The 23,651-nt window shown below is 46.6% G+C and overlaps 1 pseudogene; it reads left to right on the top strand.

The window, feature by feature from the left end:
* Positions 1-23,651, top strand: part of LOC129736962 (hydrocephalus-inducing protein homolog) — a 70,176-nt pseudogene that overhangs the window by 31,642 nt on the left and 14,883 nt on the right.

The following is a 23,651-nucleotide window of genomic DNA, read 5'->3' as shown; positions in this document are numbered from 1 at the left end:
GGAGAGCCGTCTGAAGAGCCTGCGACCTGTCCCGTAGACGCTGTGGCTGGTCATTGCTCTCCATCTCCCTTTTCCTGCCCATCTGTTGTCTCACGGTGGCTTGCAGTGCTCTGGGGTAGCAGATCCTTTCCTTGCGATGGGCTGCATGGGCTCAGAGGGGGCTTTGCTGGGGGCTTTAGCTGTTGACAGCATCAGCTGTGGCAGCAGTGATGATTAGGGTGCCCTGAGCTTTGTTGTAGCCTGGGCAATGGTCCTGTAGAAACCCCTGTGCTGGCAGCAGTTATTTAATGGTGAGGTTTATAAACAAGCTGCTCCTAGGGCTGGAGTAACTAGCACGATGGTTTTAATGATGTCTGAAGGTAGCTCATGAGCACTGCCTCCGAGAAGCACTTAAAAATGACTGTCGCTGCCCTGTGTTTTGCTCTAGTGCTGGAAATACGAGCGTGGGGACTGACAGGTGGCCTTTGTCAGAGACCCAGCACACTTTGTAGGTGATGCCATTAGCTTCCTGACAGCAAAACAGCTCAGAGCAGCGCTCCTGACTCTGACCGAGGTAGCTCTGTGGGAGGTGCAGCCAAAAGCATATGGTGGGGAGGGCTGGATCCAGCCGCAGGGGACTCCTCTCGCTTTCCAGAGATCGTTAGCCTGGTGAAGTGACTCCCTTCTCCGGTGGTGAAGTGGTACCAGCAGACCTTTGCATGCTGTTTGAAAAACCAGAATATGCTGGTGATGGTGAGGCAGTTGGGTATCGTGATAGTAGCAGGAGCAAAAGAACTGCTCAAAGGGTCGATGTGGAGGTACAATGACACTTCTGAGTGAAGAGCTCGGCTTTCGTTGCTTGCTTGTATTTTCAGTGAAAAAGCAGCAGGACCTGTCTCTTTTAGAAGAGGTGAGAGCCAGGCATAGTTTTCTGACAAACTGGGCAAATTAACTTAAACTTGCTTTCCCTGTTACCCAAATATTCTGAACCTGACTGTCATGCACTCCTAAAAAGGTTTAAAATCCAAATTCAGCGAGGAGGGAGTTACAGGGATAGAGGGAGAATATTACGGTGAGGACGAAAGGCAGCAGAGTGCTGTTTTGTTTCTCTTCAGTCTAATCCATCTGGCTACCAGCTTCCTAATATTTAGAGCAGTAATCGATGGAGGAAGGTACTGGCTGTTGAATGCTGGGAACGCATTCTTCATAAAACCTGAAATTTGTTTTGAAATCTTGTTCAAGGGTTTGCTTAATATTCGGAAAGATATTTTAGCTCTTCTGTAAATTCCCTCTCCTCCTGCACAACAGGCCCCCCAGAGGACGACCCAGTGCTGGGTTTCTTACTTTCAGATAGTTAAAAGTTACCATGATGTGCTGAGATACCGGTGGCCATAGCCATGCAGATGGATGCTGGAATAAAACACGGTGGTGTTCCCGCTGTCTCAGAGAGCATCGCTCAGGAGTGCACAGCCCAAAGCACCTGCTCTACTGCTGTGTAAGAAGCCTCTCTTTTAATTTCAAGTTCAGGTGTTGCTTTGTTCAGGTTGCAGAGTGAGCTGTGTCCTGCTGTCTCTGGGAAATACGTCAAAAGCATGTAAGAATGAGAGAGCTGACAGCCTGTAATAAGATCATCGTGTTGTGTAAGTAACGATAGGGCAGGTACGTCTGGATTCAGTAAATGTGCTTTCATGGCAGCAAAGCATCCCAAAGCACAGACCCATGGACATTACCCCATCAGGTGAAATACCTAGGGCTACATTGCTGGTACAGTACAGAGATTGTTTTGTTGTTGTTTTTTTCTTTTCCTCCAGACTTATATAGTAAACCATCAAGAGTCTTAAATAAATGTCACATCTAATTTGGCACCCAGGCCGTGAAGCCTGCAGCTGCCCTGGGCCAACCCTGACAGCTCTGCTGTGTCGGTTTATCTGCCTGGCAGAAAGACCTGCTGCTCCCTCCTGACTCGCTGGCGTCTGCACGCTCTCGTCTGTACCGGGAGGTTTGTGGGTTTACACAGTCAGCACGATGCCAGATCCTTCTCTCTGTGGTAGAAGGTGCTCCGGCAAAGCCCTCCAGCCTTCAGAAGCGTCCTCGGTGCCTGCAGCCGGGAGTGTAAGTGCTCTCCAGGAGAGCAGCAGTAGGGGATGCTTAGCAAAGCGTGTAGAAGCAGGCAGTGCATATGCTTTCTCCCTCGTGGGCCTTGGAGGCAGCATTTTTCTGTGCTGGAGGCTTTATTCACGTCTTTGTTTAATCGCTTCTGATGGTTTTACCTTCCAAGCCTTTGTCCAGTTGCTTTGTGGATTTATAGCGATGAGCGCCTGTAGGCACCTATGGCAGTACGTTCCAAAGGAAGGAATATTCCTAGGAAAAGTACTAGAACTACTTTTCTCTCATTTTAACTAATACCATTTCAGGCCCTCGGGTTCCTGTTTTACAACAAATTGTGACAATTTTTTCCTTGTTCACTTTTTCCCAGGCCATTCATACTTCTACAAACCTACCTATCTCCTGTGTGGTTTCTAGGTTGAGGAATCCTGTTCAGTCTTCGTATAGAAGCTGCTCTGTACTTCGGAGAAGGGCAGAAATTTCAAAGGCTTCAGCCTGGTTTTTAAGATCAGAACTATACCCATTATTTCAAGACCCACCTGGCCATGGGTTTAGACAGCGAGATGATGATAGTTTTCGTGGAGTTCATTTTGCAGTAGTTGAAGATGTCAACATCAGGCTAGACAGGAACTCCTTGACAGCTGGGAAGACCTACATCACGCTGTCAAACCACAGATCCGTGGTCATCCACAATCGGAGTAAAGTCATAGCCCACTCCAGTGGAAGGCTTTTGTTAGTCAAGAAGAGGAGGATCAGGAGAAGCTGAGGTTCATTGGGAAGATTCATTTCAGTAAGACACGCTGCCCAAGGGTAAAACTAACGTACGGCCTCAGAGGGATGTTGGTGCTTTTTTGAATGGCGTAGGACAAGTAAACCATCCACGACACCAGGGTGTCCCCCCCTGGGCTTCAGGGTAATGGAGCTCAGTGCTTCCCATTCCGGTTCCATCCATGTTCCAGCTCATGTTTTGGGGAGGAAAGGTTGCATTTCCTCGGAGAGCAAATTCCCATCTGTGGGAGCCCTAAGTCAGTGAGGCCAGGTCCCTGGGCTCGCAGAGGGTCTGTGAGGCTGAGGAAGGTGTCGGCACTCCTTACCTGGGACTGCGTTGAGCGGTAGCACCTAACAGCTGCAGGCAGCGTACCTGCTGTGATATTCACTGCAGTTTCTTCCCCTCCAGCTTTGATAAGATGGCAACCTTCTTCAGCCTTCTTGTCCAGTAGTGCGCAGGGCAGGGTGCTTTGCTGGCCCCAAACGTTGAGGCCATCCGGCTGTAGGATGCTGAATTGCCTTGCGCTGTCCCGGCTTCCAGCACAGCGAGGTATCCCTGCCCCTTCTCCGGGGCTCGGAGAGTTCGGAGGTGGAGGGTTCTGCGGGGAAGGCAGGGCAGCACAGGACTTGGAAGTGCCTTTGGGCGTCAGCACCTGTGTCTTCGTGGTGCTGAGAGGTGGGGCAGGCTCTCCACAGGGTGTCTCTGAAGCTTTGAAATTCCATTTGGGGCAGCAGGGAAACACTTCTAGCCCAAGGGGATGCACTGGAAAAGACACTTAGAAGCTGGGGTGATTTAGGGAGTCCTTGTGTGCCTTCTCAGAGTTGAATGGCTGTAGGTGTATAGGAGTTAGTCTGAACCCAGAGCTGGTCAGGAAACTGCCTTCAGCTGGAGAACTTTTTGAGGGCTTCTGAGCAAATAAAGTTCAGTGTAATTAGGTCAGAAATGCCTTGAAGGCCAAAACTAGTTTTCCACTCTTCTCTGTTTTTAATTGCGCAGTGTGTGACTTCTGTGCAAGATCAGTGTGTTAACAGAAAAAGTCTCATGACCTTCTCTTAGTACGTCCCTGCGCCATTCTTTTAGCATCTCTTCCCACCTGCCTATCTCAGATGGGACCCTGAGTGATCCTCTCTCCCCTCAGAAGCAACCAGGTTTCCCCACAGTTAACTTCAACCCATTTTTTTCCAATGGCACTTGATCTTATGCCAGCTCGTGTTCTGTACTCTGAGCAGAGTGCTTTGTTCTTCCTTACTTGCAGTCTTAGGGGTGGTCATAGCTCCGAGGCCTCTGTGCTGCTGTAGCAGAAGCTTTTGAGATGTCAGAGCAGAGAGGACCTTTCCAATGGGAGGAGGCAGTTCAGCACCCTGCGCTTGGCTGTCACCCCAAAAGACCTGGATCATCACAAGGTCTACCCAGGGGTTTGCTCTGTCTCCCTCCTGCAGGACTTTCTGGGATTCAACAATGGAATTATTGTCTGTTGATGAAGGCTTAGTTGAGGGTTGCTCATCTCGGTGCCTGGAAGCCCCCCTCATGCACAGCGCTGTAGGTCAGCCGTGGAAAAACATTTCTCATGACACTCCACAGGGAGCAAGCCAAAGAAAGTATTTTTGGCACTGGTGACAGCATTTGCCCGAGGCTCTGTCTGCGTGCTGCTAGTAATGTCCATGGCTGTGTTTCCTTTCTAAATGTATTGGAATTCAGCTGGGTGGTGATTGCGGTCCTGTTTATACCACGTTGCCCTGATGTGCTGTGTATGGAGCCTTCCCCTCATCCCCCTCGAGTAGTCACCTGCTGGTCCTTGGTGGCCAGGGGACTGGAGCGTGAAGGGGGCACATCCACGTGCCAGCTGGGAAGCAAGTGCTCTGCAGCAGTGCTCCCTTCTCACCTCTCGGTTGCGAGCTTTAAACACTAGAATGATTGCTGCTACAACTACCGAGTGAGGGAGAGGTGACCTGTGTCAAAGCTCTGTGGAGAAGGCCAAAAAGAGAAAAATGTTGCAGTGGTTCAAGGCTGGATGTAAGGGTTTGCATTCAGAGATGCTGGTCCTGCCTTCGTTATTGGGTGATGCTAGGCAAAGTCCCTTCACCTCTCGGGGCCTCTGTCTTCATGCATATAAACCCATTAATTTCACTGAAGTGATGCAATGCCTGAAAGTCCGTGAGTTGGCTTTTCAAATGCTCTGGGATCCTCTGCTGGATGGCAGTGTAGGCGGTGGAGCAGATCTAGTTTGCTTATCCCTGCCAGTCCAAAAGGGAAGGTAAAAAAGAGTGATGCTGGTAACCTGCAGCTGAATCCCAGCTGCTCTCCCCTTGCCAGCGAAGCACTGCAGTGTGTGCTCCTTCATCTTCATCCATCTCCCCAGAGCACCTCTACGGGAGGAAAAGCCATCTGAGGGTGTTGGTGGGTTGTCCATTAGTCGTGGCAGTAGCTTTGAGCCAGGAGGCTCTCCTGAGGGCTGCTAGCTTTCAAAAACCTCCTCTTAGCTCGTGAGTGTGGCGTAAAACTACCTGCCGTGCCAGCGAACAAGTGATAACCTGATCTGCTTGGGACCCCGTGGCTTGGGGTCAGCCCCTTGCTGAGCTGCTCCTGCTGTTCCTCCCCCAGTGCGTGGCTGCTCCTGCGCTTACGCGACAGTCTCTGCAAATATGTTGTTTATTAAATGATCTGCTTGGTTTGTGTCTCCCCATGGCTGCAGGGGCTGTCTCAGGCTGCAGAAGCAGGAGGAGAATGAGAGGGATTCTTTTCTCAAGCAGCGTGCAATGGACCCCACGCTCCAAGAACGCCTTTCCCTTCTCTCCCGTGCCTTCCAGAACCAGAGGGCAAAGGTGCGAGAAGACTCTATGCTTTTCTCCAGTGATATTTTTGCCATTGAGCCAGTGGTAAGCAATAGCTGAGAACCTCTCTTCCTCCTCCTCCTCCTCCCTGAATGAGGTCACTTGGCAGATACCCGCGTCAGCGTCTTGATGTGCCGAGAGGGAAGACATGAGGTTTCTAGTGAGGCTGGGAGAGGTTGTTGCAAAAAGCGTTTCTAAACAGTGAGCTCCTGGCAGGCGGCGAGAGCCTGCCTAAAGCTGAGCTCTGCTGCAAGGGCTGTAAATTAAGGGCACTTCATAAGTGTCCTTACAGTGTTCAGGGGTACTGATTATTATATATAAGGGCAGGCTTTACACGTAGCGCATGGGGATTAACCATGGGCGTTAGTTCACCTATTGAAGAATGAAAAGGTCCTCTATGGAAAGGAGGCCAAGTTCAGCCCGTTTAATCACGGAAAGACCAATCCCTTCATATAATCTGGATTTATACCATGTGTGACTCTCCCTCCCAGCATCGTCTGTGAGCCTGCACGCAAGGCTGGCAGCTTTAAACGAACTTTTTGAGTTTCACTGCAGACTTGGAGAAAACTTTTTGCTTTTGTGTTTGCGCAATCAAAACCTCATGTCCTTCAACGAAACAGAGCCCTGACTGAGTATTTGCATGGTCTGAGATGAAGAATGCCTGCTGCCTGAGCAATGCAAAATCCCTTCTCATCCTGTTGCAAACGCTAGAATAATCCGAGCCTCTTCTTTCTTTTATAGTAGGTGAAACTATTATTTTTTTTTTTTAAGGAAGGGGATCTTGTTCTCTTCTTGGTTACTCCTATAGCCCGAATGAGGCTGAGAGCCCCCCATGTGAGCACAGCTGCAGTTTCACACCACTGCAGCTGAGAGCAGCATGATGGGACCAAGAGCCTGTGTCGGAGCAGCAGGGGTATTGCAGAGAGCGGGAGCCGATCGCCTGAGCTGTGCCAGCTGGTTTTGGAGCATGTCGCAGGGCTCCTGCTTCATTACGACTGGGCTAGGTCTCCATAACGAGCTTAACCTGCTCTTGGGCTCCTGAAGTGCATTAGGGTGAGGTCCAGCAGCCTGGCTGCCCGCTGAGTCCTGGTGCTCCGTGTAGCGCTGTACGGACCCAGAGTGTAGCCTGGCCTCAAGTCCTGAGTGGAAACCTTTCCTGAATGGCTGTGTTGATGTTACAGTTTGCTTAGGACTGGGTGTAAGTGGGATACTACAGGAGTCGTTCCCCTCCTGGCTGGTTCAGCATTATCAGTCTTTAGATTTCCATTAATTCCATGATTTATGGACCAGTGGGTTTCACATTCATAGTTTTGCTGATGTCTGTCTTCCCCCCTGGCGTACGGGTGTCTTCACATCAAATGTTAGTCTTTTTTCCTATCAAATGTAAAATCTAAAAATCCACTGCTGCTGACTTCCACAACCTTCTCCCCGGTGAGAGTCCCGTAACTTGTAGCGTGGACAGAGACCCTTCTTGCAGCGCCGTGTAAATCTGCTGGAGGGGCCCCACCAGAGCTGGGACCTTGCTGCCTCAGACCTTCTGGCCAAAAGCGGCAGCTGCTCTTCTCACCTATCACCTGTGGTGCCTGGGAGCACCCTATAGAAAGAATCAAACCCTTGGAACAAGTGGCTGGAGGTTTCCAGAGGTTAGGAGGCCGCTGGAGGGACGATAGCCTTGGAAAGGCTCTCTGGGCAGGGTGGCTTTGCAGGGTTTGTGCAGCAGCTTTGCTGTGTAAGCGGGCCGTTAGCTGCCAGGGGTTGCTCTCAGTGGAAGCTGCAGCAGGCTGTTTCAGCCTGTATAAGGTTAACTTGCTGATGAAAATAATAAGAGAAAAGAGGAGGAGCGGTTTTGCAGTCAGCCTGTGACCATGAACGTTTTGAGCAGCCGTCCAAGCCTGTGGGAAACAAGCTGTTCTGTAACTCTGACTTCCTGAGTGCATCTCGAAGTTGATTTATTTTTGCAAAGACACATGGTATGTCAGCAGAAGCATCTGTGGTAGAAGCCCAGGTGGCTCTCAAAGGACAAAGTCCTTGCTTTTTGCTGCACCTTCCCCACCACAGCTTAGCTGTAAGTCACAGTACAGACACGTGGGAGCTGACTCCTTGGAAATGGAAACCAGAGGAAAGGGAGGAAAAGGATTTGTAATCATTGCTCTTACCTTGACAAGTCATCACTGTCTTGTCATTGCCTGGTAGCGACTCCTCAGTGCCACGTGCCAGCTCTGAGCCAATGGAGGTGGTCTTCAAGATGTGCAGGTTACGCAAGTGCTACTGCTGTTGGTGCAGAGGTTGGGCCAGGAGATAACAGCGATATTTGTTCCTGCAAACGTCCACCTCAGCTGAGGTGCCCAGCTGGTCCCCATCCAAATGAGAGGGGACTGCAGAGCACTCTGGTTTTTGGCAGAAGGCGCCATCTCCAGTGGGAGCTATGGTCCATCCCTCCGCTCGCTGTGGGTTCGGTTATTGATGGGAAGGGGCAGATACTGGCTTTGGCGCTGCCTTTTCCCTGAGTGCCCTGAACTAACAGGATGCACTTTGGGGAGTCACTTCAGTACTTGTGTTGCCAGCTCTGCCTTTGGGGGTTTTGGTGTGCTTTGAGCAGTGATTTCCTTTCCATGGATCACCTTCTCCCTCCACCAAACAAAGCAGGCCGACAGTTGGTGGTGCCCCACTTTCCAAGACCAGCTTTTTCCTTTTCAGGCTGGTGGAGGTTGAGGAGATTCGCATTATTTAGGGGCTGAGGGAGGGGAAATAGGATCTGCATCTATTTATGGTTGGTCTCCTTATTGAGGTCACTTCTGTAGCGGTGAGTCATGGTGTGCCGTCCCCTCGGGTATCACGTCGGCATATGCTGTAGCAAAGCCAGGGCACAACAGCAGGAGTTTTTGTGCTGGATCATCATACATCCACCGTCTGTATTTTATGCCACCTGCCAGCTGCAGCCTGCCTGAGGCTGACATTAAGCCAGAAGTGTTGCAGTATCGTGTTCACAGCACTGCATAGTTGCATTTCTGCCCTGGCAAGCATCCACGGTAGTTTTCCATGATCTGACTCCACTGCCATCTTACGGAGAATATGCTAGCCGCGGCAGACCGCTGGCTCCTGCCGTGTCCTAGGGCTGGTACGCCTATGTAGCAGTAGCCCGCAAGGGTGAGTAGTGAAGTGTATCCTTTTAACCAGCAATTCTTTCTTCCCCGTGGGGTAGCAGGAATGTGAGGAACCTTTCCAACAGCCTATTTTCATTTCCCAGGAGAAATAGGTCACAATATTTTCCAGTTTTATGGTCTGACATACAGCAGTAATGAAGGGAGAAATGGCAAAGGTTTCCCAAAACAGTCATGTCCTTCACAATTTTTTTTTAGCCACAGAATAGTAGAATAATGTGTAACTGATGATTTCTTCTTGCCCTCTCCCTTTGAGTCAAACAGTCTGGCGTGCAGCTTCACTGACAATACAGGGAAGCTGATTGTGGCCGTACTGCCTGAAGTTTCTGTCCAAATACGTTGAATCCTGGAGAATGGTGATTTCATGTCAGAAGCTCAAGAGGTTTGAGTCTGTTAACTGCTGGTGCAGGTTTCCTTGGGAGTGAGGATATGAGTGCAAGGCTCCATCAATAATGCTGCGTTAGGATTGTTGCAGAGAGCTGTGCGGGTGCATATGAATGGATGGGTTGTGTTGCTCGTCCGTAGGCTTGTCTCCTCTGATGCCTTAGAGCAGTCTCATCTGACTGTGCCTTGGGATCCAGCAGCACCCTGGATGTAGGGAGATATGTCCCTTACCAGGATCTTATTGCACCACTGACTGGCTTCCTGGAGCATGGCAGGACATCTGGTGAGTTATACAGCGTACAGAGAGATGCCAGCAACACTGCAGCGATCACCGTGGTCTCGGTGGTGTTGGGCAAATCATCCCGCTGGGGCCTCGGCCGCTGGGAATAACACCTGCAGGGACCCATCGCCACTCCCTCGCTGTTTGAAGATTTACGCTTGCAGGGTTCTCCCAGGTTCTTGCTGAAGCTGGATTTTTTTTGTGCAGCGGAAGTTCACCATTTTGGTGTTCGGTTTGGGTTATTTTGAGCCAGGATCACATTCTAGTGTCAGAGAAATGCCACGTGGGCACTGACCCAGCTCCGGTTCCGCTTCCGACAGCAGCGGTGATGCAGGAACGGGAGGAGGCCAGGACAACTAGGGCTTTGTGTCATGGGCAATGTCTCATACCCCCTGTGGAGACCTGCAGGCAGCTGGAGCAGATTGCAAAGCCCTGATATTCCTCTTCTGCCAGTTGTTGCCTGCAAGCAGAGGGAGGCTTGGACAGTGAGCCCTGGCCGGGGTAGCCAGCCCTGACGGGACCTTGCCTTTGTTTGTGAGCTGGTCTACGGATCTCTTCTGCAATGATGAAGGCAGGCATGGTTTTCTTTCTTTCTGTCTTTGTAACTAAGAATGGAAAAATCCATTTGACTTGCTAAATCTCTTCTGATCTGAGAAGACGTGTTCACATGGCTGTAGTGACACAGGGATATAAGGGAAGGTTTGGAAGGAAACCGTATCTTTTCTTTAGGTCAGCTGGCACTTCTGAAGAGATCCTTGATATGCCGAAGCCAGCCAGTTTAGGTCCTTTATTATAGCCCTAATTAAAAAAAAAAAAAAAAAAAAAGGCAAGCCTTTACCGGGTGCTAGTTAAGGTAAGGGACTTAATTTTTTTCACAGCTGCTTCCAAAGTCTTACACATTTTGTAAGTGTTGTTTGCTCCTTGCTCGTCATTGATGCTCTAAATAAAGGCTTACAGGGCTGTGGTTGAAAACAAGAAATGTAACGTTTGAAGGTAAATGGTTTGTTGTCTCCTGTCTTAGGAGGGAGATGTCTGGCCAAATTCTTCAGTTGAAATTTACGTGATCTTCAAACCCCGAGAAGCCAGAGTGTATCAACAGTCTGCTGCGACATCTCAGGTACAGCTCCTTTCTCCTCCTCCTGCTACCCACAGCAAAGGCGAGGCACAAATACTCTTCCAGCCCAGTTGGTTCCCACGGAATTCCTAGGAAGAGCCGGTGGTCAGCAGGGCAGTGCCAGCACCTTCCTGCTGTCCCCGTGGCTCCCAGCTGGTCTGTGCAGAGCCAGGGCTTAGCGCGCCTGGCTCCGACCGCTGATCCCAGAGCAGCCAAAGCAGCGAGCTTTCATACCATGCATTCGTTGTGCTGCAAGGTGTTTGTAAAGGCAGAGAGGTACACAGCAGAAGAGCTTTGGTGGACGAGCACTAAGCCCCTATAGACCTCCAGGATGAGCCTTTATTACGTGGATGCACCATCGGGCTCCTGAGGCGGTAGGAGCTGAGTGAAACGTGCTCCCTGCCCCTGGGTCACCTCCCGCTCTCCAGGCGCTGCCAGACCGTAGTGGCTGAGCCCTGCTGAGCGCAGGGTGTCTGTGAACGTACCACACGTGTGCTGCTGTCCCTGCGTGGGAATCGTCACCTCGTGGCTCAAGCCTATGCTTCATCTGGGTCGCGTGTTACAGGGCTCGCTGTCCTCAGCAGGGTGAGCACCCTCCCCAGAAGTCAGAGTGCGAGCAGCCTGCTAGACAAGCTTTATGCTCCTCCCGGCTGACAGAAGTGCTGTCAGGTCTTTTTCTGGGAGCGGTTATCACTGACCCACCGAGTTACGCCGCCTTTGCCCTTACAGAGGTGATGGCCTTGCTGTGCTGGCACGGGGCAGGGAATGCCTGCAGCAAGCTCCGTGGTTCAGGTTACCTTGTCCTTCCTCTCCGTCCGTGTGGTGCTGCTTGAGGTGTTTTTCAGGAGTGGGAGGTCCCTGTCAGATTTCCATCCAGGGAACGCTCTGGTTTTCCCCATCTAAGAGGAAGGAGGTGCGAGGCCCGTGGTCCCCAGCAGCCAGGCTCCCGTTCTGGAGGGTGCTGAGATCACTAACCCAGCTGCTTCGAGCCATTCCTTACTGCTCCAAGCTGACAGATACAAAGGCCATGAAACAGCTTTTTATTGATACGGTAATTGCGCAGGGTTTACTTGGCAGATGCCACCTACAGTAATTAACCAGGGCTCGTGTTAACAAACCGCCTTCCTGGCCGCCAGCTGCAGTTGTTAGAGCTGTGGAAGGAAAGGGTTGATTTAAAAAGTTGCTCCCAAGGGAATCCTGGCTCAGCGCTGTGCTCCTGGCCCTGGGATTTTTGCTGTGGTGGTGGGGCTGTCCATCACTTTGCTGCAGGGATCTCCAGGGGTTGTGCCTGGAGAGCTTTTGTTGTTGTTGTGGCAGAGAAATAGGAAAATTACTTACATGCAACCTGGGAGTTACAGGAAACAGAGCTGGGCAAGCGATCGGTGTTTAGAAAGAGGAGCCTGCTCTGGAAAAACCCTCGTGGTCCCTCAGGAGATCTGAACTCTTCCATGGGCCCCTTGGGAGAGGACCTCAAGGAGGTCACCTACCCCCCATCCCTCACAAAACAGAGCTGAGCCGCTGTATCGTCAGGGTGGAGACTGTCCCAGGGTGCAAAAAGAGTTTAAAGAAGAAACCCGTGATCTTTAACTAGGGAGTCATTAATTTTGCTTCTTGACGACTCTGAGCAGTGTGACAGCCTTCCTCGTGCATTTGCATGCCAGTCACAGATCCCTTTGGAGGACGATTTGCAGACAGCGTGTGCCCCTTGCAGGGAATATTTAGTAGCTTTGCCCTAGTGCAGCACTGTGAAATTGCAGTTGGATCTCGAGCCCCACGGGGAAGTGGCTGGCCTCCATGTGTGTTTTTGCAGTTGCCTCCATAAATTGCTTAGCCGAACGCTTCTGGATCAGGTGATTTACAGAACTCATCAGCACTGTGCAACTTGCAAAGCCAGCGGTTAAGAAGTGGTTTGAAATTTGTTTTGTTTAAGCTCAAAATGAACTTTCTTAGTTATTCATGCAAATAAAGCCATGGCTCTTGAGTGCTGGAAGGAAGCACGTGGTGGGGGGGCTCAATCACCTAAAATTCTTTTTTTGTTGTTTTTTTCTGGATGTGGAAATGTACTGGGTTACATCTGATTTCTTCCAAAACCCATTTCTAAGCTGCTTTTGCAGGGAGAAGCAAAATCCTAAGTGCTGATCCCTCCTTCACTTGCCGTGTCCTACATCGTGTAAAACTGGATCTCTGTGTTGATGTGGTTGGATGAGAGTCACGTTCAAAACCAACCTCAAAACCTGGGGACGTTCCGTGGGCAAAAAGATGAGTGCCAGAAAGCAGCAGAAGTTAGGGACTTGGGAAACAGTTCTGTGCTGTTGGGCCACCCACACCCCTGTTTCTTTGAATGCCGAGTTGTAATCCCTCCATGATGTGCCAAGGTGTTAACCCGACTGAGATCCGAATTCTCACTCCACAGAACCAGGTGTGGCTTTGGGACTGAGGACAAGGAGGCTGCGGCCCCTCCATGCCCTGGTCCATGTGCTCTGGGACATGCTGTGGTGGGAGCATCACACGGTCCCAGCCCGGGGTACCCAGGCCTTGGCCAGCGGCTGGGTGCTCCTGGAAGCCCCAGCTGCTAGCGAGGAGCGGGACATACTCTCTTTTTTCTTTCTTTTTCTCTCGGCTGTCCTGAATGGTCTGTATTTTACTCTGCTCCTCCTCCTTTCAGGAGAGCACTCTCTGAGGTTCACCTGGAAGGAGAGAGCGTAAAACTCCCAGGGTTTCCTAAAGTTCCAGCATCAATGGTGGGGCAGAAGAAAGGATAGCTTCCGCAGACCTTCCAGGAGAGGCTGAGGGCCTGCTGCAGAAGGGAAAGAATGGCCACTGATTTTTTTTGATGATAGTGGCCGTGGGGCATGCCTCACCCATGATTATGGGCAAAACTTGTCCCTTGGAAATCTTTGTCATTTCCTAAGAGCTTTGATGGTTTAGAACATCAAGTTTTTAATGAAAATTAGGCCACATGTGATGCAAGATGGAAAAATCTTCTGAACAGCGAGCACCCAGTACTGCCTCTTTTCGGGTGTCTGTGCAATAGAAGTACACAGCCCTCTGATGCGTGCCTGAGCTGTGAAGTGTAACTCATCTCTGCTGTCAGCTGGGCTGCGGCTGGATCCACTGAAAAACCACTGAATTCAGCAAAAGCTCCCTAGCTCTTCCTTTCTGGCTTTGGATGTGATCAAACATCCCCGTGCCACGGTTGCAAGCCCAAAGTCAGGGATCACTGAAAAGGCTGTTCCAGGAGGGTTTTTTCCGAGTTGTGATCTAGTCACACGTGGGCTGCTCTTTGCAGTAAGAAGTTGGTTTGGACATTCTGGAATGGCTAAGCAGCAGACTTTTATAAAAAAAGAAATCAACTTTCAGTCCCTAAGCTTTAGTTAATGGTGGGTGTCACACAAAAGGAGCTCAAAGGATAGAGGAATAGTTTTGCACAAAAGCCACAGTGACGGTTGTGTACAACTTCTGGGGCTATCTTCTGCTCCTTGTGCTACTCGCTTTCCGTACAAGAGTAGAATGGGATGGCAGTGTTACCGAAATCTCGGAATGAAGAACTTACCGACACCAATGTGATGTAGATAAGCAGACATTTCTTTATGGACGGCCGGGTGCGTGAGTGAGTCCCCTCACGATCGACGCACACCATGGTTCAAAATCGTACACCTTGTATAGAACTCATTCATACATATTCATTAAATATCCATGCATAATCGTAAGATTTCCCATAAATCATTAACATACTCTCCTCCCATATCCGATTCTGCGCAGTAAAGGTTAGAAAGGTCCGGAAATGGGTCTGGGGTACGATTTGGGTAGGTGGTATGTGAGTCGGTGGTCTCAATCTCCCCCTGCCGGAATTACCTGCCACTTGAGGTAACTGTTTCTTGGCCAGCAACTGTGGGTTGCTTCACTCGACTCTTCCCAGTTCACATAAATTCTCATTTTGACATTTTAGTACATCCTCCTAGGTTACATATAAACAATCATCTCAAATCTTAAGTCTGTTATCTAAGTTCTAAACATTCCTACTAGGTGATTCTGACCAATTCCTCCGGCCTTGGTACGGGGCTGTACAGAGGGTTTTCTATAGCCGCCTTTTACTATAACTGTAAGTTTCATTAAAATATATTTTCTTATCCTCTTATATTTCTATTACATGATTGATTTTATAAAATCAAATAATCAATCAAATAAAGTCAATCTTAACTTATTAGCAAATCTATAACATTTCCCCATCCTCTTATATTTCTATTACATGATTGATTTTATAAAATCAAATAATCAATCAAATAAAGTCAATCAATCTTAACTTATTAGCAAATCTATAACATTTCCCCCCTTTGAAAGTGTTGAAAATCATTATTTCAATACTTTCACATTATTTACATATCATTTGTTTCAACATATTTTGGTGGTGGGCTATACCTTGGTGGACTGGTTGGTACTTCTCTCATGATCATACGATTGATTGCAATTCTATTGGTAAACTGCTTCTTCAAACATGCATATACCAACATGATCATCAAAAAGACAATCAGTAACAGAAACAAAGTTTTGATTAGGGATTGTATCCAAGAGCTCAAGTTCCTTCCTAATTTGTTAAAAATTTTCCCTAACCAGTCTTCTGACATATCTTCTTGAATTGATTCTGTTTCTTTTTCAATTTTATCTAATAAATCCAAATCATGTTCCACATCTTGTGTGACATTTGAAATGGGGATGCAACAGTGGTCCAGTTTATCTTTGAGATATCCACATACTCCATGTTCTTTAAGTAGGAGCATATCTAGTGCCATTCTATTTTTTAAAGTCATTCTAGAGGTCGCCTGTAATTGTATATTCAATTCCTTAAACCCCTTTTTGGTAACGTTTGCTAATTTTTCCACTTGACCAGTTAACTTATAAAGCCATGCTCTGTTTCTATATGATGCTATAGGATTTAAAAGTGATTCAATTGCCCAGCCAATTTTCACTCCTGTAGATGGTTCATTCCAAGTACCATCATTTGTCTCAGATCTCTTTGTTCGTTTCAGTTCTAAATTTTCTAGAGATCCTCTAAACGGTGATTTCTTCCAAATCGGACACAATGTTGGCACGCCTAACGTTATTTGTTTCACTTTACCATCTAATGGTAGATGAGTTGTCCAGGTTCCATCACTCAATGCCCAAATTAAATGTCCTGGACTTTGAATAGTAGATTTTCTACAACTAAACATAATTCCTCTTCTGGGTATATAGGCGCTAGATAGATTGAGAGTATTCTTAAGACCTCGACAAAAACAACCATATTTTAAAGCGGCAGCCAAAGGAGGGATTCTTTGAATTATTAAGTCTGCATTGCTACAATCATACACTTTTTCACATTTCCACCATGGCACTATTTTATTCTCCTTTTCTCCCAATGGAGTTGATCTATCATTGACCCAGGGTAATACTGAAAACACTTTTCCATCCCAGGTAAAACACCAAGGAGTTTTTGCCATATACTGAAAATGGGAATATAAGGTCATAGACCAAACCGAATCCCAAACTATTTCCTTTTCCTGTAGGGTTCGATTCTTTTTCTCACATTTTGTCTCGGTTATCCATACACTGGTGTTTGTTGTAGCCATTTTAGGCTAGTAACACCATCCCTTGTTCCCTAAATCTCCATATAATCCCGGTTTAGCTACAGATCATCCTTTACATTCCCAAATGGTTGAATATACTGGTGATTCTTCCCCAACTTTAACCTTTTGCAATTCCCAAGTTTCCCTAGGTTCTTGTTTACAATCCATTGTCTCATTTTCATATTCTAATTTGGTCAGATTCATGGTTAAGATTCCCCATGGAATAGATTCACCTACTGCCCTCGGTATTGGTAAACAAGCAGTGATCTGCATAACATTTTGTAAATTGGCAAATCCTTTAATCAATCCTACCATCAAATTTTCCTCAGCCGTTTGTTTGGGAATTTCAATCACTTGTTCTGTCTCTATTTGTCTTTCATTCCTGTCCACCAAGTCAGCCCATGATCCTGCCAACACTACCAACCCAAATGGAATCCAAAGAACGATCATAACCTGATATGAAAAATTAGACATTTTTCAAAGTCAAATTTAAAGTCTTTGGGTCACGGTTGATAATCTTCCATGGAATAGGTGCTTTCTTCACTCGAGTATAATGGATCCAAGCATCCGATTCTGCTATCTTGATAGCCGTAAAAGTGGTTAACAGTACTTGGAAAGGTGCTTTCCAACGTTCCTGTAAAGGTTCAGAGGTCCAGGTCTTCACATAGACATAATCTCCTGGTTGGAAATCATGCACTGAATTTTCCAGGGATAAAGGTCTATTCCAAATTACTGCACTCCGAATTGCAGCCGGAGTTTTTCCTAGAGAAAGCAAATAGTTATATACATCCTGCTTTCCTTTTACATGTACGTTTGGATTTGGTTCTGGAGACTCATATGGTTTTCCATATAATAATTCATAAGGACTGAGTGAGGTTCCACTCTTTGGCTGTACCCTGATACGTAATAATGCCAATGGAAGCGCCTGAGGCCACTTTAGACTGGTTTCTTGACAAATTTTACTTATTTGTGGTTTCAAAGTTTGATTCATCCTTTCCACTTTCCCACTAGATTGGGGTCTCCAAGATAAATGTAGGTCACAATTAATACCCAATACTTTGCTAACACTTTGGACTACTTCAGCAACAAAGTGTGGACCTCTGTCAGAAGAAATTCCAATAGGAACTCCAAATCTCGGAATTATTTCTTGTAATAACCACTTCACCACTTCTTTTGCTTGTGTAGTGCGACAGGGAAGGGCTTCTGGCCATCCTGTAAAAGTATCAACCCCTACCAGGATGTACCGGTACCCATTTTGTCTGGGTAGCTCTGAAAAATCTACTTGCCAATCATCTCCAGGTTCTACACCAGATTTCAGTCTACCCATTTGAACCTTTTTCTTAATCATTGGATTATTTTTCAAACATACTTCACACTTTGCAGTTACCATTTTAGCTATTCCCAACATCTTAACTGATATTACTTGTTTTCGTAAAGATGTTACTAAGGCTTCTGCTCCCCAGTGACATTCCTGATGTCTCGTTTGAATTCTCTCTCTCATCACAAGAGGTGGAATTACTACCTGTCCATTAGGAGTTACCCACCATCCCGCTAAGTTTTTCTTAGCATTTAATAACGGACTCAATTTGTCATCTTCCTCTGAATATCTCGGGTTTTCCCTAGGAAGGGTTACTGTTTTAGAAGGAATTATTGCCATTTGCAATGCTTGTTTCTTTGCTACCTTTTTTGCTGTTCTATCAGCTAAATTATTCCCAGCTATTATTTTTGTATTCCCAATCTGGTGTGCCTTACAGTGCATGATTGCTACTTGATCTGGCTTTTGAACTGCTTGCAATAATCATAAAATTTCTGTTTGATGCTTAATGTTTGATCCTTGAGAGGACAATAACCCCCTCTCTTTCCACAAAGCTCCATGGACATGCACTACCCCAAAGGCATATTTTGAATCAGTCCAGATATTTACTTTCTTGTCTTTGCTTATCTCTAAGGCTCGAATTAAAGCGATGAGTTCCGCCTTTTGGGCTGATATGGTACTCGCCAATGCTCCTGCTTCTATAACTGTAGTCTCTGTTGTTACCGCATATCCGGCGTATCGGACTCCTTGTTCCATGAAGCTGCTTCCATCACTATACAGTTCCCAGTCTGGTCGCTCCAGTGGTACATCCTTCAGATCTTCACGACTGGAATAAACATACTCGATGGCAGCCAAGCAATCATGCTCCAGTCGTCCTTCTTCCTGTATGGAACTTAAAAATACTGCAGGATTTACCAGGTTAGTTGTCTTTAGAATCACATCATCCTGTTCAGTCAATACTACCTGGTACTTCATCATTCGGCTGGGAGACAGCCAGTGTCCCCCCTTCTGTTCTAGGACAGTTATCACCATGTGTGGGACATAGACTGTTATTGTTCTTCCCAAAGTCAATTTCCGAGCTTCTTGTATGAGCATCACTGTTGCTGCCACTGCTCAAAGGCAGTTTGGCCACCCTCTACTCACTGTGTCCAGTTGTTTAGAGAAATATCCGACTGGTCGTTTCCAGCTTCCTGTCCTCTGGGTTAACACGCCCAGTGCAAGGTGTTGCCTTTCATGAACAAACAACTGGAAATCTTTGGTTAGATCCGGCAGTCCCAAGGCAGGTGCAGACATTAAGGCACGTTTTAACTCTACAAAAGCCTTTTGTTGTTGTGGGCCCCATGCAAAGGGAGGGTTCTTTTGGGCCTCGTACAGGGGTTTAGCTATTAGCCCATAGTTCATGATCCAAAGGTGACACCACCCTCTCATTCCCAAAAATGCTCTGAGTTCATGAATATTTCTCGGCTCAGGTATACCACAAATAGCTTCTTTGCGATCTTTTCCTAATTGTCGTTGTCCTTTTGAAATCTCAAAGCCCAGATATATCACAGTCTGGCAGGCTGTCTGGGCTTTCTTCCTGGACACTTTGTATCCATTTAGTCCCAGGAAATTCAAGAGGTCGATAGTCACCTGTATACAGGTAAGTCTTTCTTCTGTAGCAATCAGTATGTCATCCACATATTGTAAAAGTAAATGCCCAGCTCTTGATTTATCCTGTTTCCACATTTCAAGTTCCTTTGCTAATTGATTTCCAAAGATAGTTGGACTGTTTTTAAATCCTTGGGGTAATCTAGTCCATGTCAACTGCATCTTTCGCCCGGTTTGAGGATTTTCCCATTCAAAAGCAAACAGTTTTCTGCTTTCTTTTTCCAAAGGTATACAAAAGAAAGCATCTTTTAAATCAAGCACTGTAAACCGTTGATAAGTGTCCCTTAATGCTGTTAACAGTGTATAAGGGTTTGCTACTACAGGATAAATGTCCTTAACTAGTTGATTTACTGCTCTCAAGTCTTGTACCAGCCTATATTCACCCGAGGGTTTTCTGACTGGTAAAATAGGAGTCTTATACTCAGATTCACATTCTTCCAAAATGTTATACTCCAAAAATTTATCACTCAATTTCTTCAATTCCTGTCTCACTTCCGGTTTGATTGGATATTGTTTAATTCTCACTGTTCCTGCGCCTTCCTTCAAATCTATTTTAACAGGCTCTGCTAGTTTCGATTTACCAGGAATATCTGTTTCCCATACAGTAGGGATCACTGCCAAATCCACCTCCGGTGGAATTTCTTGTTCCTTTACTCTTTCTTGTGTCATCAAGATTTCTCCCGTTTTTGACTCGGGTATTTTCAAGAAAAGTTCTCCTTCATCAAAAACAATTTGTGCATTTAATTTAGACAACAAATCTCTTCCTAACAAGGGTATCGGACATTCTGGTACATACAAAAATTCATGTGTAATTATCTTATTTCCAAATTTCAAATCTAGGTGTTGTAGGAATGGCCTGGTTCTCTTCTTTCCCTGTTGCTCCTATTATATTGGCTGGTTTTGTTCCTATTTTTCCTTTACATGTATTTAATACTGAAAATGTCGCTCCTGTATCTACTAAAAATTTAACTTCTTTATCTCCCAGCTAAATTTTAACCAGAGGTTCAGCTGGGTTCCCCTCCGGTCCCCTTCAGTCGTCTAAAATCATTATCTTGGCAAGGTCGTGAGAAACACTCTTGTTTCTAGGGCAATCCTTTTTCCAATGTCCTTCCTCTCTACACAAAGCACACTGATTTACTCCTAAGGGGGTATTAAATTTCCGATGGCCACAGTGCATACAACCTCCCCTCCCATTAAATCCTCGTCCTCTTCCTCTGCCCCTTCCTCTGTCTACCGTTCCTGTCATTACTGCCAATAAATCTGTTCTCCTTGATTTTCTTTCTTCTCTTTCTCTGTTGTTATATACCCTCCATGCGACTTCCAGCATTGTATTCAAACTCCTTGAATTCTCTCCCTCCAGTTTCTGGAGTTTTTTCCTTATATCTGGTGCCGATTGCCCCATAAAAATCAAAGCCAGTTGCATTTGTGCTGCCTCTGTTTCCACTCTCAAATCAGTATGTTTTCTGGCAGCTTCCTTTAATCGTTCCCAAAATGCTGAGGGAGATTCATTTTTATCTTGTCTTACTTCATATAATTTAGACCAATTCAGAGATTTAGGCATGGCATGTCTAATCCCATATAAAACCCATTTCTGATACCGTCTCAGTCTTTCTCTATGTGTTACATTATTTGGATCCCACTGCGGATCCCCAGATGGAAAATTCTGTTCTATTGTTCCACCTGTAATTCCACTCATCACATCCAACTCTGCCTGAGCTTTACCAGCTTTTAATACCGTTTGCTTCTCTGTATCATCTAACACATTATCCAGGATCACCTGTAAATCATTCCAGTCTGGATTCTGTGTTCTAGTTATAGTATCTGCCACCTTGCCCACTTTTTCAGGATCTTCTCTATAATTTCCTGCTGCCTGCTTCCAAGTCATCAAATCCATAGCTGTAAAAGGTACTTTCACATAGACCGGTCCATCACTACCAACTCCCTGTCGCAGGGGAGCTATAGTCTGTGTCTGTTGCCGAGTTCTCCGTGAAACAGGAGTATGAATTACAATCTCCGATAATCTCTCTTCCACATCTCCTGTTCCACTGCTATCCGGTTCAATCGCCTGTTCTCGTGCCCTAGATTCTCGACCCTGATTCCTTTCTCTCCTAAGAGGGGATATATCTAATTCTGGTCCATCATCACTCTCAGTGACAATCTTTTTCTTTAAACAACCTTTCCCGATCTCACAAGTTGAGCAACACCTTTTTACTTTCTTGTTATCAGCAGTTACAGCCATCACAAAATTATCTCCATCAGTTAACTTGCATTCATCCTGCCAGTCTTTTCTCTGTCTCAGGTAAAAGAACAAATCCACATATGGCATTTCACTCCATTTCCCTTCCCTTTTACAGTATAACATTAACTGCAGAATAGTATTATAATTCAGTGTTCCATTTATGGGCCACTTTTCCTGATTTTCCAATGTATACAGAGGCCACCAATTATTACAATACTCAATCATCTGGCTTTTTGGCAAATCCTCATATAAATCTCCCCAATGTGCCAATGAACATCCCAATGGAGAATTTTTCGGGATTTTATCATTTACAGCAAGATTACGCATGCTTTTACTTTTAAACAACCGAGTTAACTTAGATGCCATGGTATAATCACTCACAGTACAATACACAATTATTCAACTCTGTCTCCCCGATCCGCGGATCCACGCTGCACACTCGCTTTCGTGCTTAATTGCACGTCTCACCCTTACAGCCACACTCACACTTTTCCACAATTGTTACTTTAAACAAAGACATAAAACACAATATTATACACTTCTTAATTTTCTTCTCGATACACAGACACAATAAACAATTCTGTATCAGAAGAAAAACCCCTCCTAACTTCTTGTTAGAGGCACTACCTTAGAGAACACTAGAGCATGTAGGTTCTCTTGTTTCCACTTTTGTCCAACCCTGCAATAGCTTTCGCTTATGTCTTACGGGCAGGCGCCTAGGCTTCCTCTTCCACAAGGATCCTTATAGTCCAACCCTGCGCAGCTCTCACCGCGTCTGACAGGCAGACTTACTCAGTGAGACTCAAACCCACTGGTGGGTCTCCAACCCACTCCTTACCATACACTTATTATAGTGGGACTCCTACCCACTTACTACAATTACAAGAAGAAGTGTCTTACCAAAATCCAGGGAACGTCGCGAAGAGCCTTACGGATCGGGGATCGATGGGTATCCCCGAGAAATCCTCGGTGCCGGCTGGAACCGATCAGGTCCCCGACTCCTCCGGTCTCCTTCAGCGAGGTCCCATCTGGGTTGCCAAAACTGTTACCGAAATCTCGGAATGAAGAACTTACCGACACCAATGTGATGTAGATAAGCAGACATTTCTTTATGGACGGCCGGGTGCGTGAGTGAGTCCCCTCACGATCGACGCACACCATGGTTCAAAATCATACACCTTGTATAGAACTCATTCATACATATTCATTAAATATCCATGCATAATCGTAAGATTTCCCATAAATCATTAACATACTCTCCTCTCGTACCCGATTCTGCGCAGTAAAGGTTAGAAAGGTCCGGAAATGGGTCTGGGGTACGATTTGGGTAGGTGGTATGTGAGTCGGTGGTCTCGATCTCCCCCTGCCGGAATTACCTGCCACTTGAGGTAACTGTTTCTTGGCCGGCAACTATGGGTTGCTTCACTCAACTCTTCCCAGTTCACATAAAATCTCATTTTGACATTTTAGTACATCCTCCTAGGTTACATATAAACAATCATCTCAAATCTTAAGTCTGTTATCTAAGTTCTAAACATTCCTACTAGGTGATTCTGACCAATTCCTCCGGCCTTGGTACGGGGCTGTACAGAGGATTTTCTATAGCCGCTTTTTACTATAACTGTAAGTTTCATTAAAATATATTTTCTTATCCTCTTATATTTCTATTACATGATTGATTTTATAAAATCAAATAATCAATCAAATAAAGTCAATCAATCTTAACTTATTAGCAAATCTATAACAGCAGGGGGACCTAAGCCAAAATCTGAGCTAGAATTCAGGCACTTTAGGCTGCTCCAGTGGTTCAAGAAAGGCTTCAGACTGAAAGATCCCGCACTATGCCATCTTAGCAGACTTAAGGAAGAAACTCAGCATCCTGGAGTTCAGCTGTAAGCCTTGTGGTCTCAGTTGCCTTTGCAGCAAGGGATATGTGTGTTAGCAGTACACTTAGAGCTTATCTGGTTTCAGTAGCGAGGAGGCTGGTTTTCCGTAACTGCTCAGTATGCTTCAGGTGGGGCGTCTTTACAAAGCTGAGCTCTTGGTTTGATGGTGGGAACAGGTGAGTGCTGCTCTCTGGAGACCGTAAAGCCCCGTCTTAACAAGGCGCTGCTGCAGGCGGTGAGCCCTGGAGCACCCTGGTACGGAGCCCTACGTTAGGCGCAGGTGGTGGCTGAGATGCTCTGCCTGCTTGAGGCAGCGCTCGGGTGCGCGTGTCGCTGT

This window comes from Falco cherrug, chromosome 10, assembly GCF_023634085.1.
Source record: "Falco cherrug isolate bFalChe1 chromosome 10, bFalChe1.pri, whole genome shotgun sequence".
NCBI lineage: Eukaryota > Metazoa > Chordata > Aves > Falconiformes > Falconidae > Falco > Falco cherrug.
The sequence above is the reverse complement of the archived record's forward strand: the minus strand, read 5'-3'. Positions and strand labels throughout refer to the sequence as shown.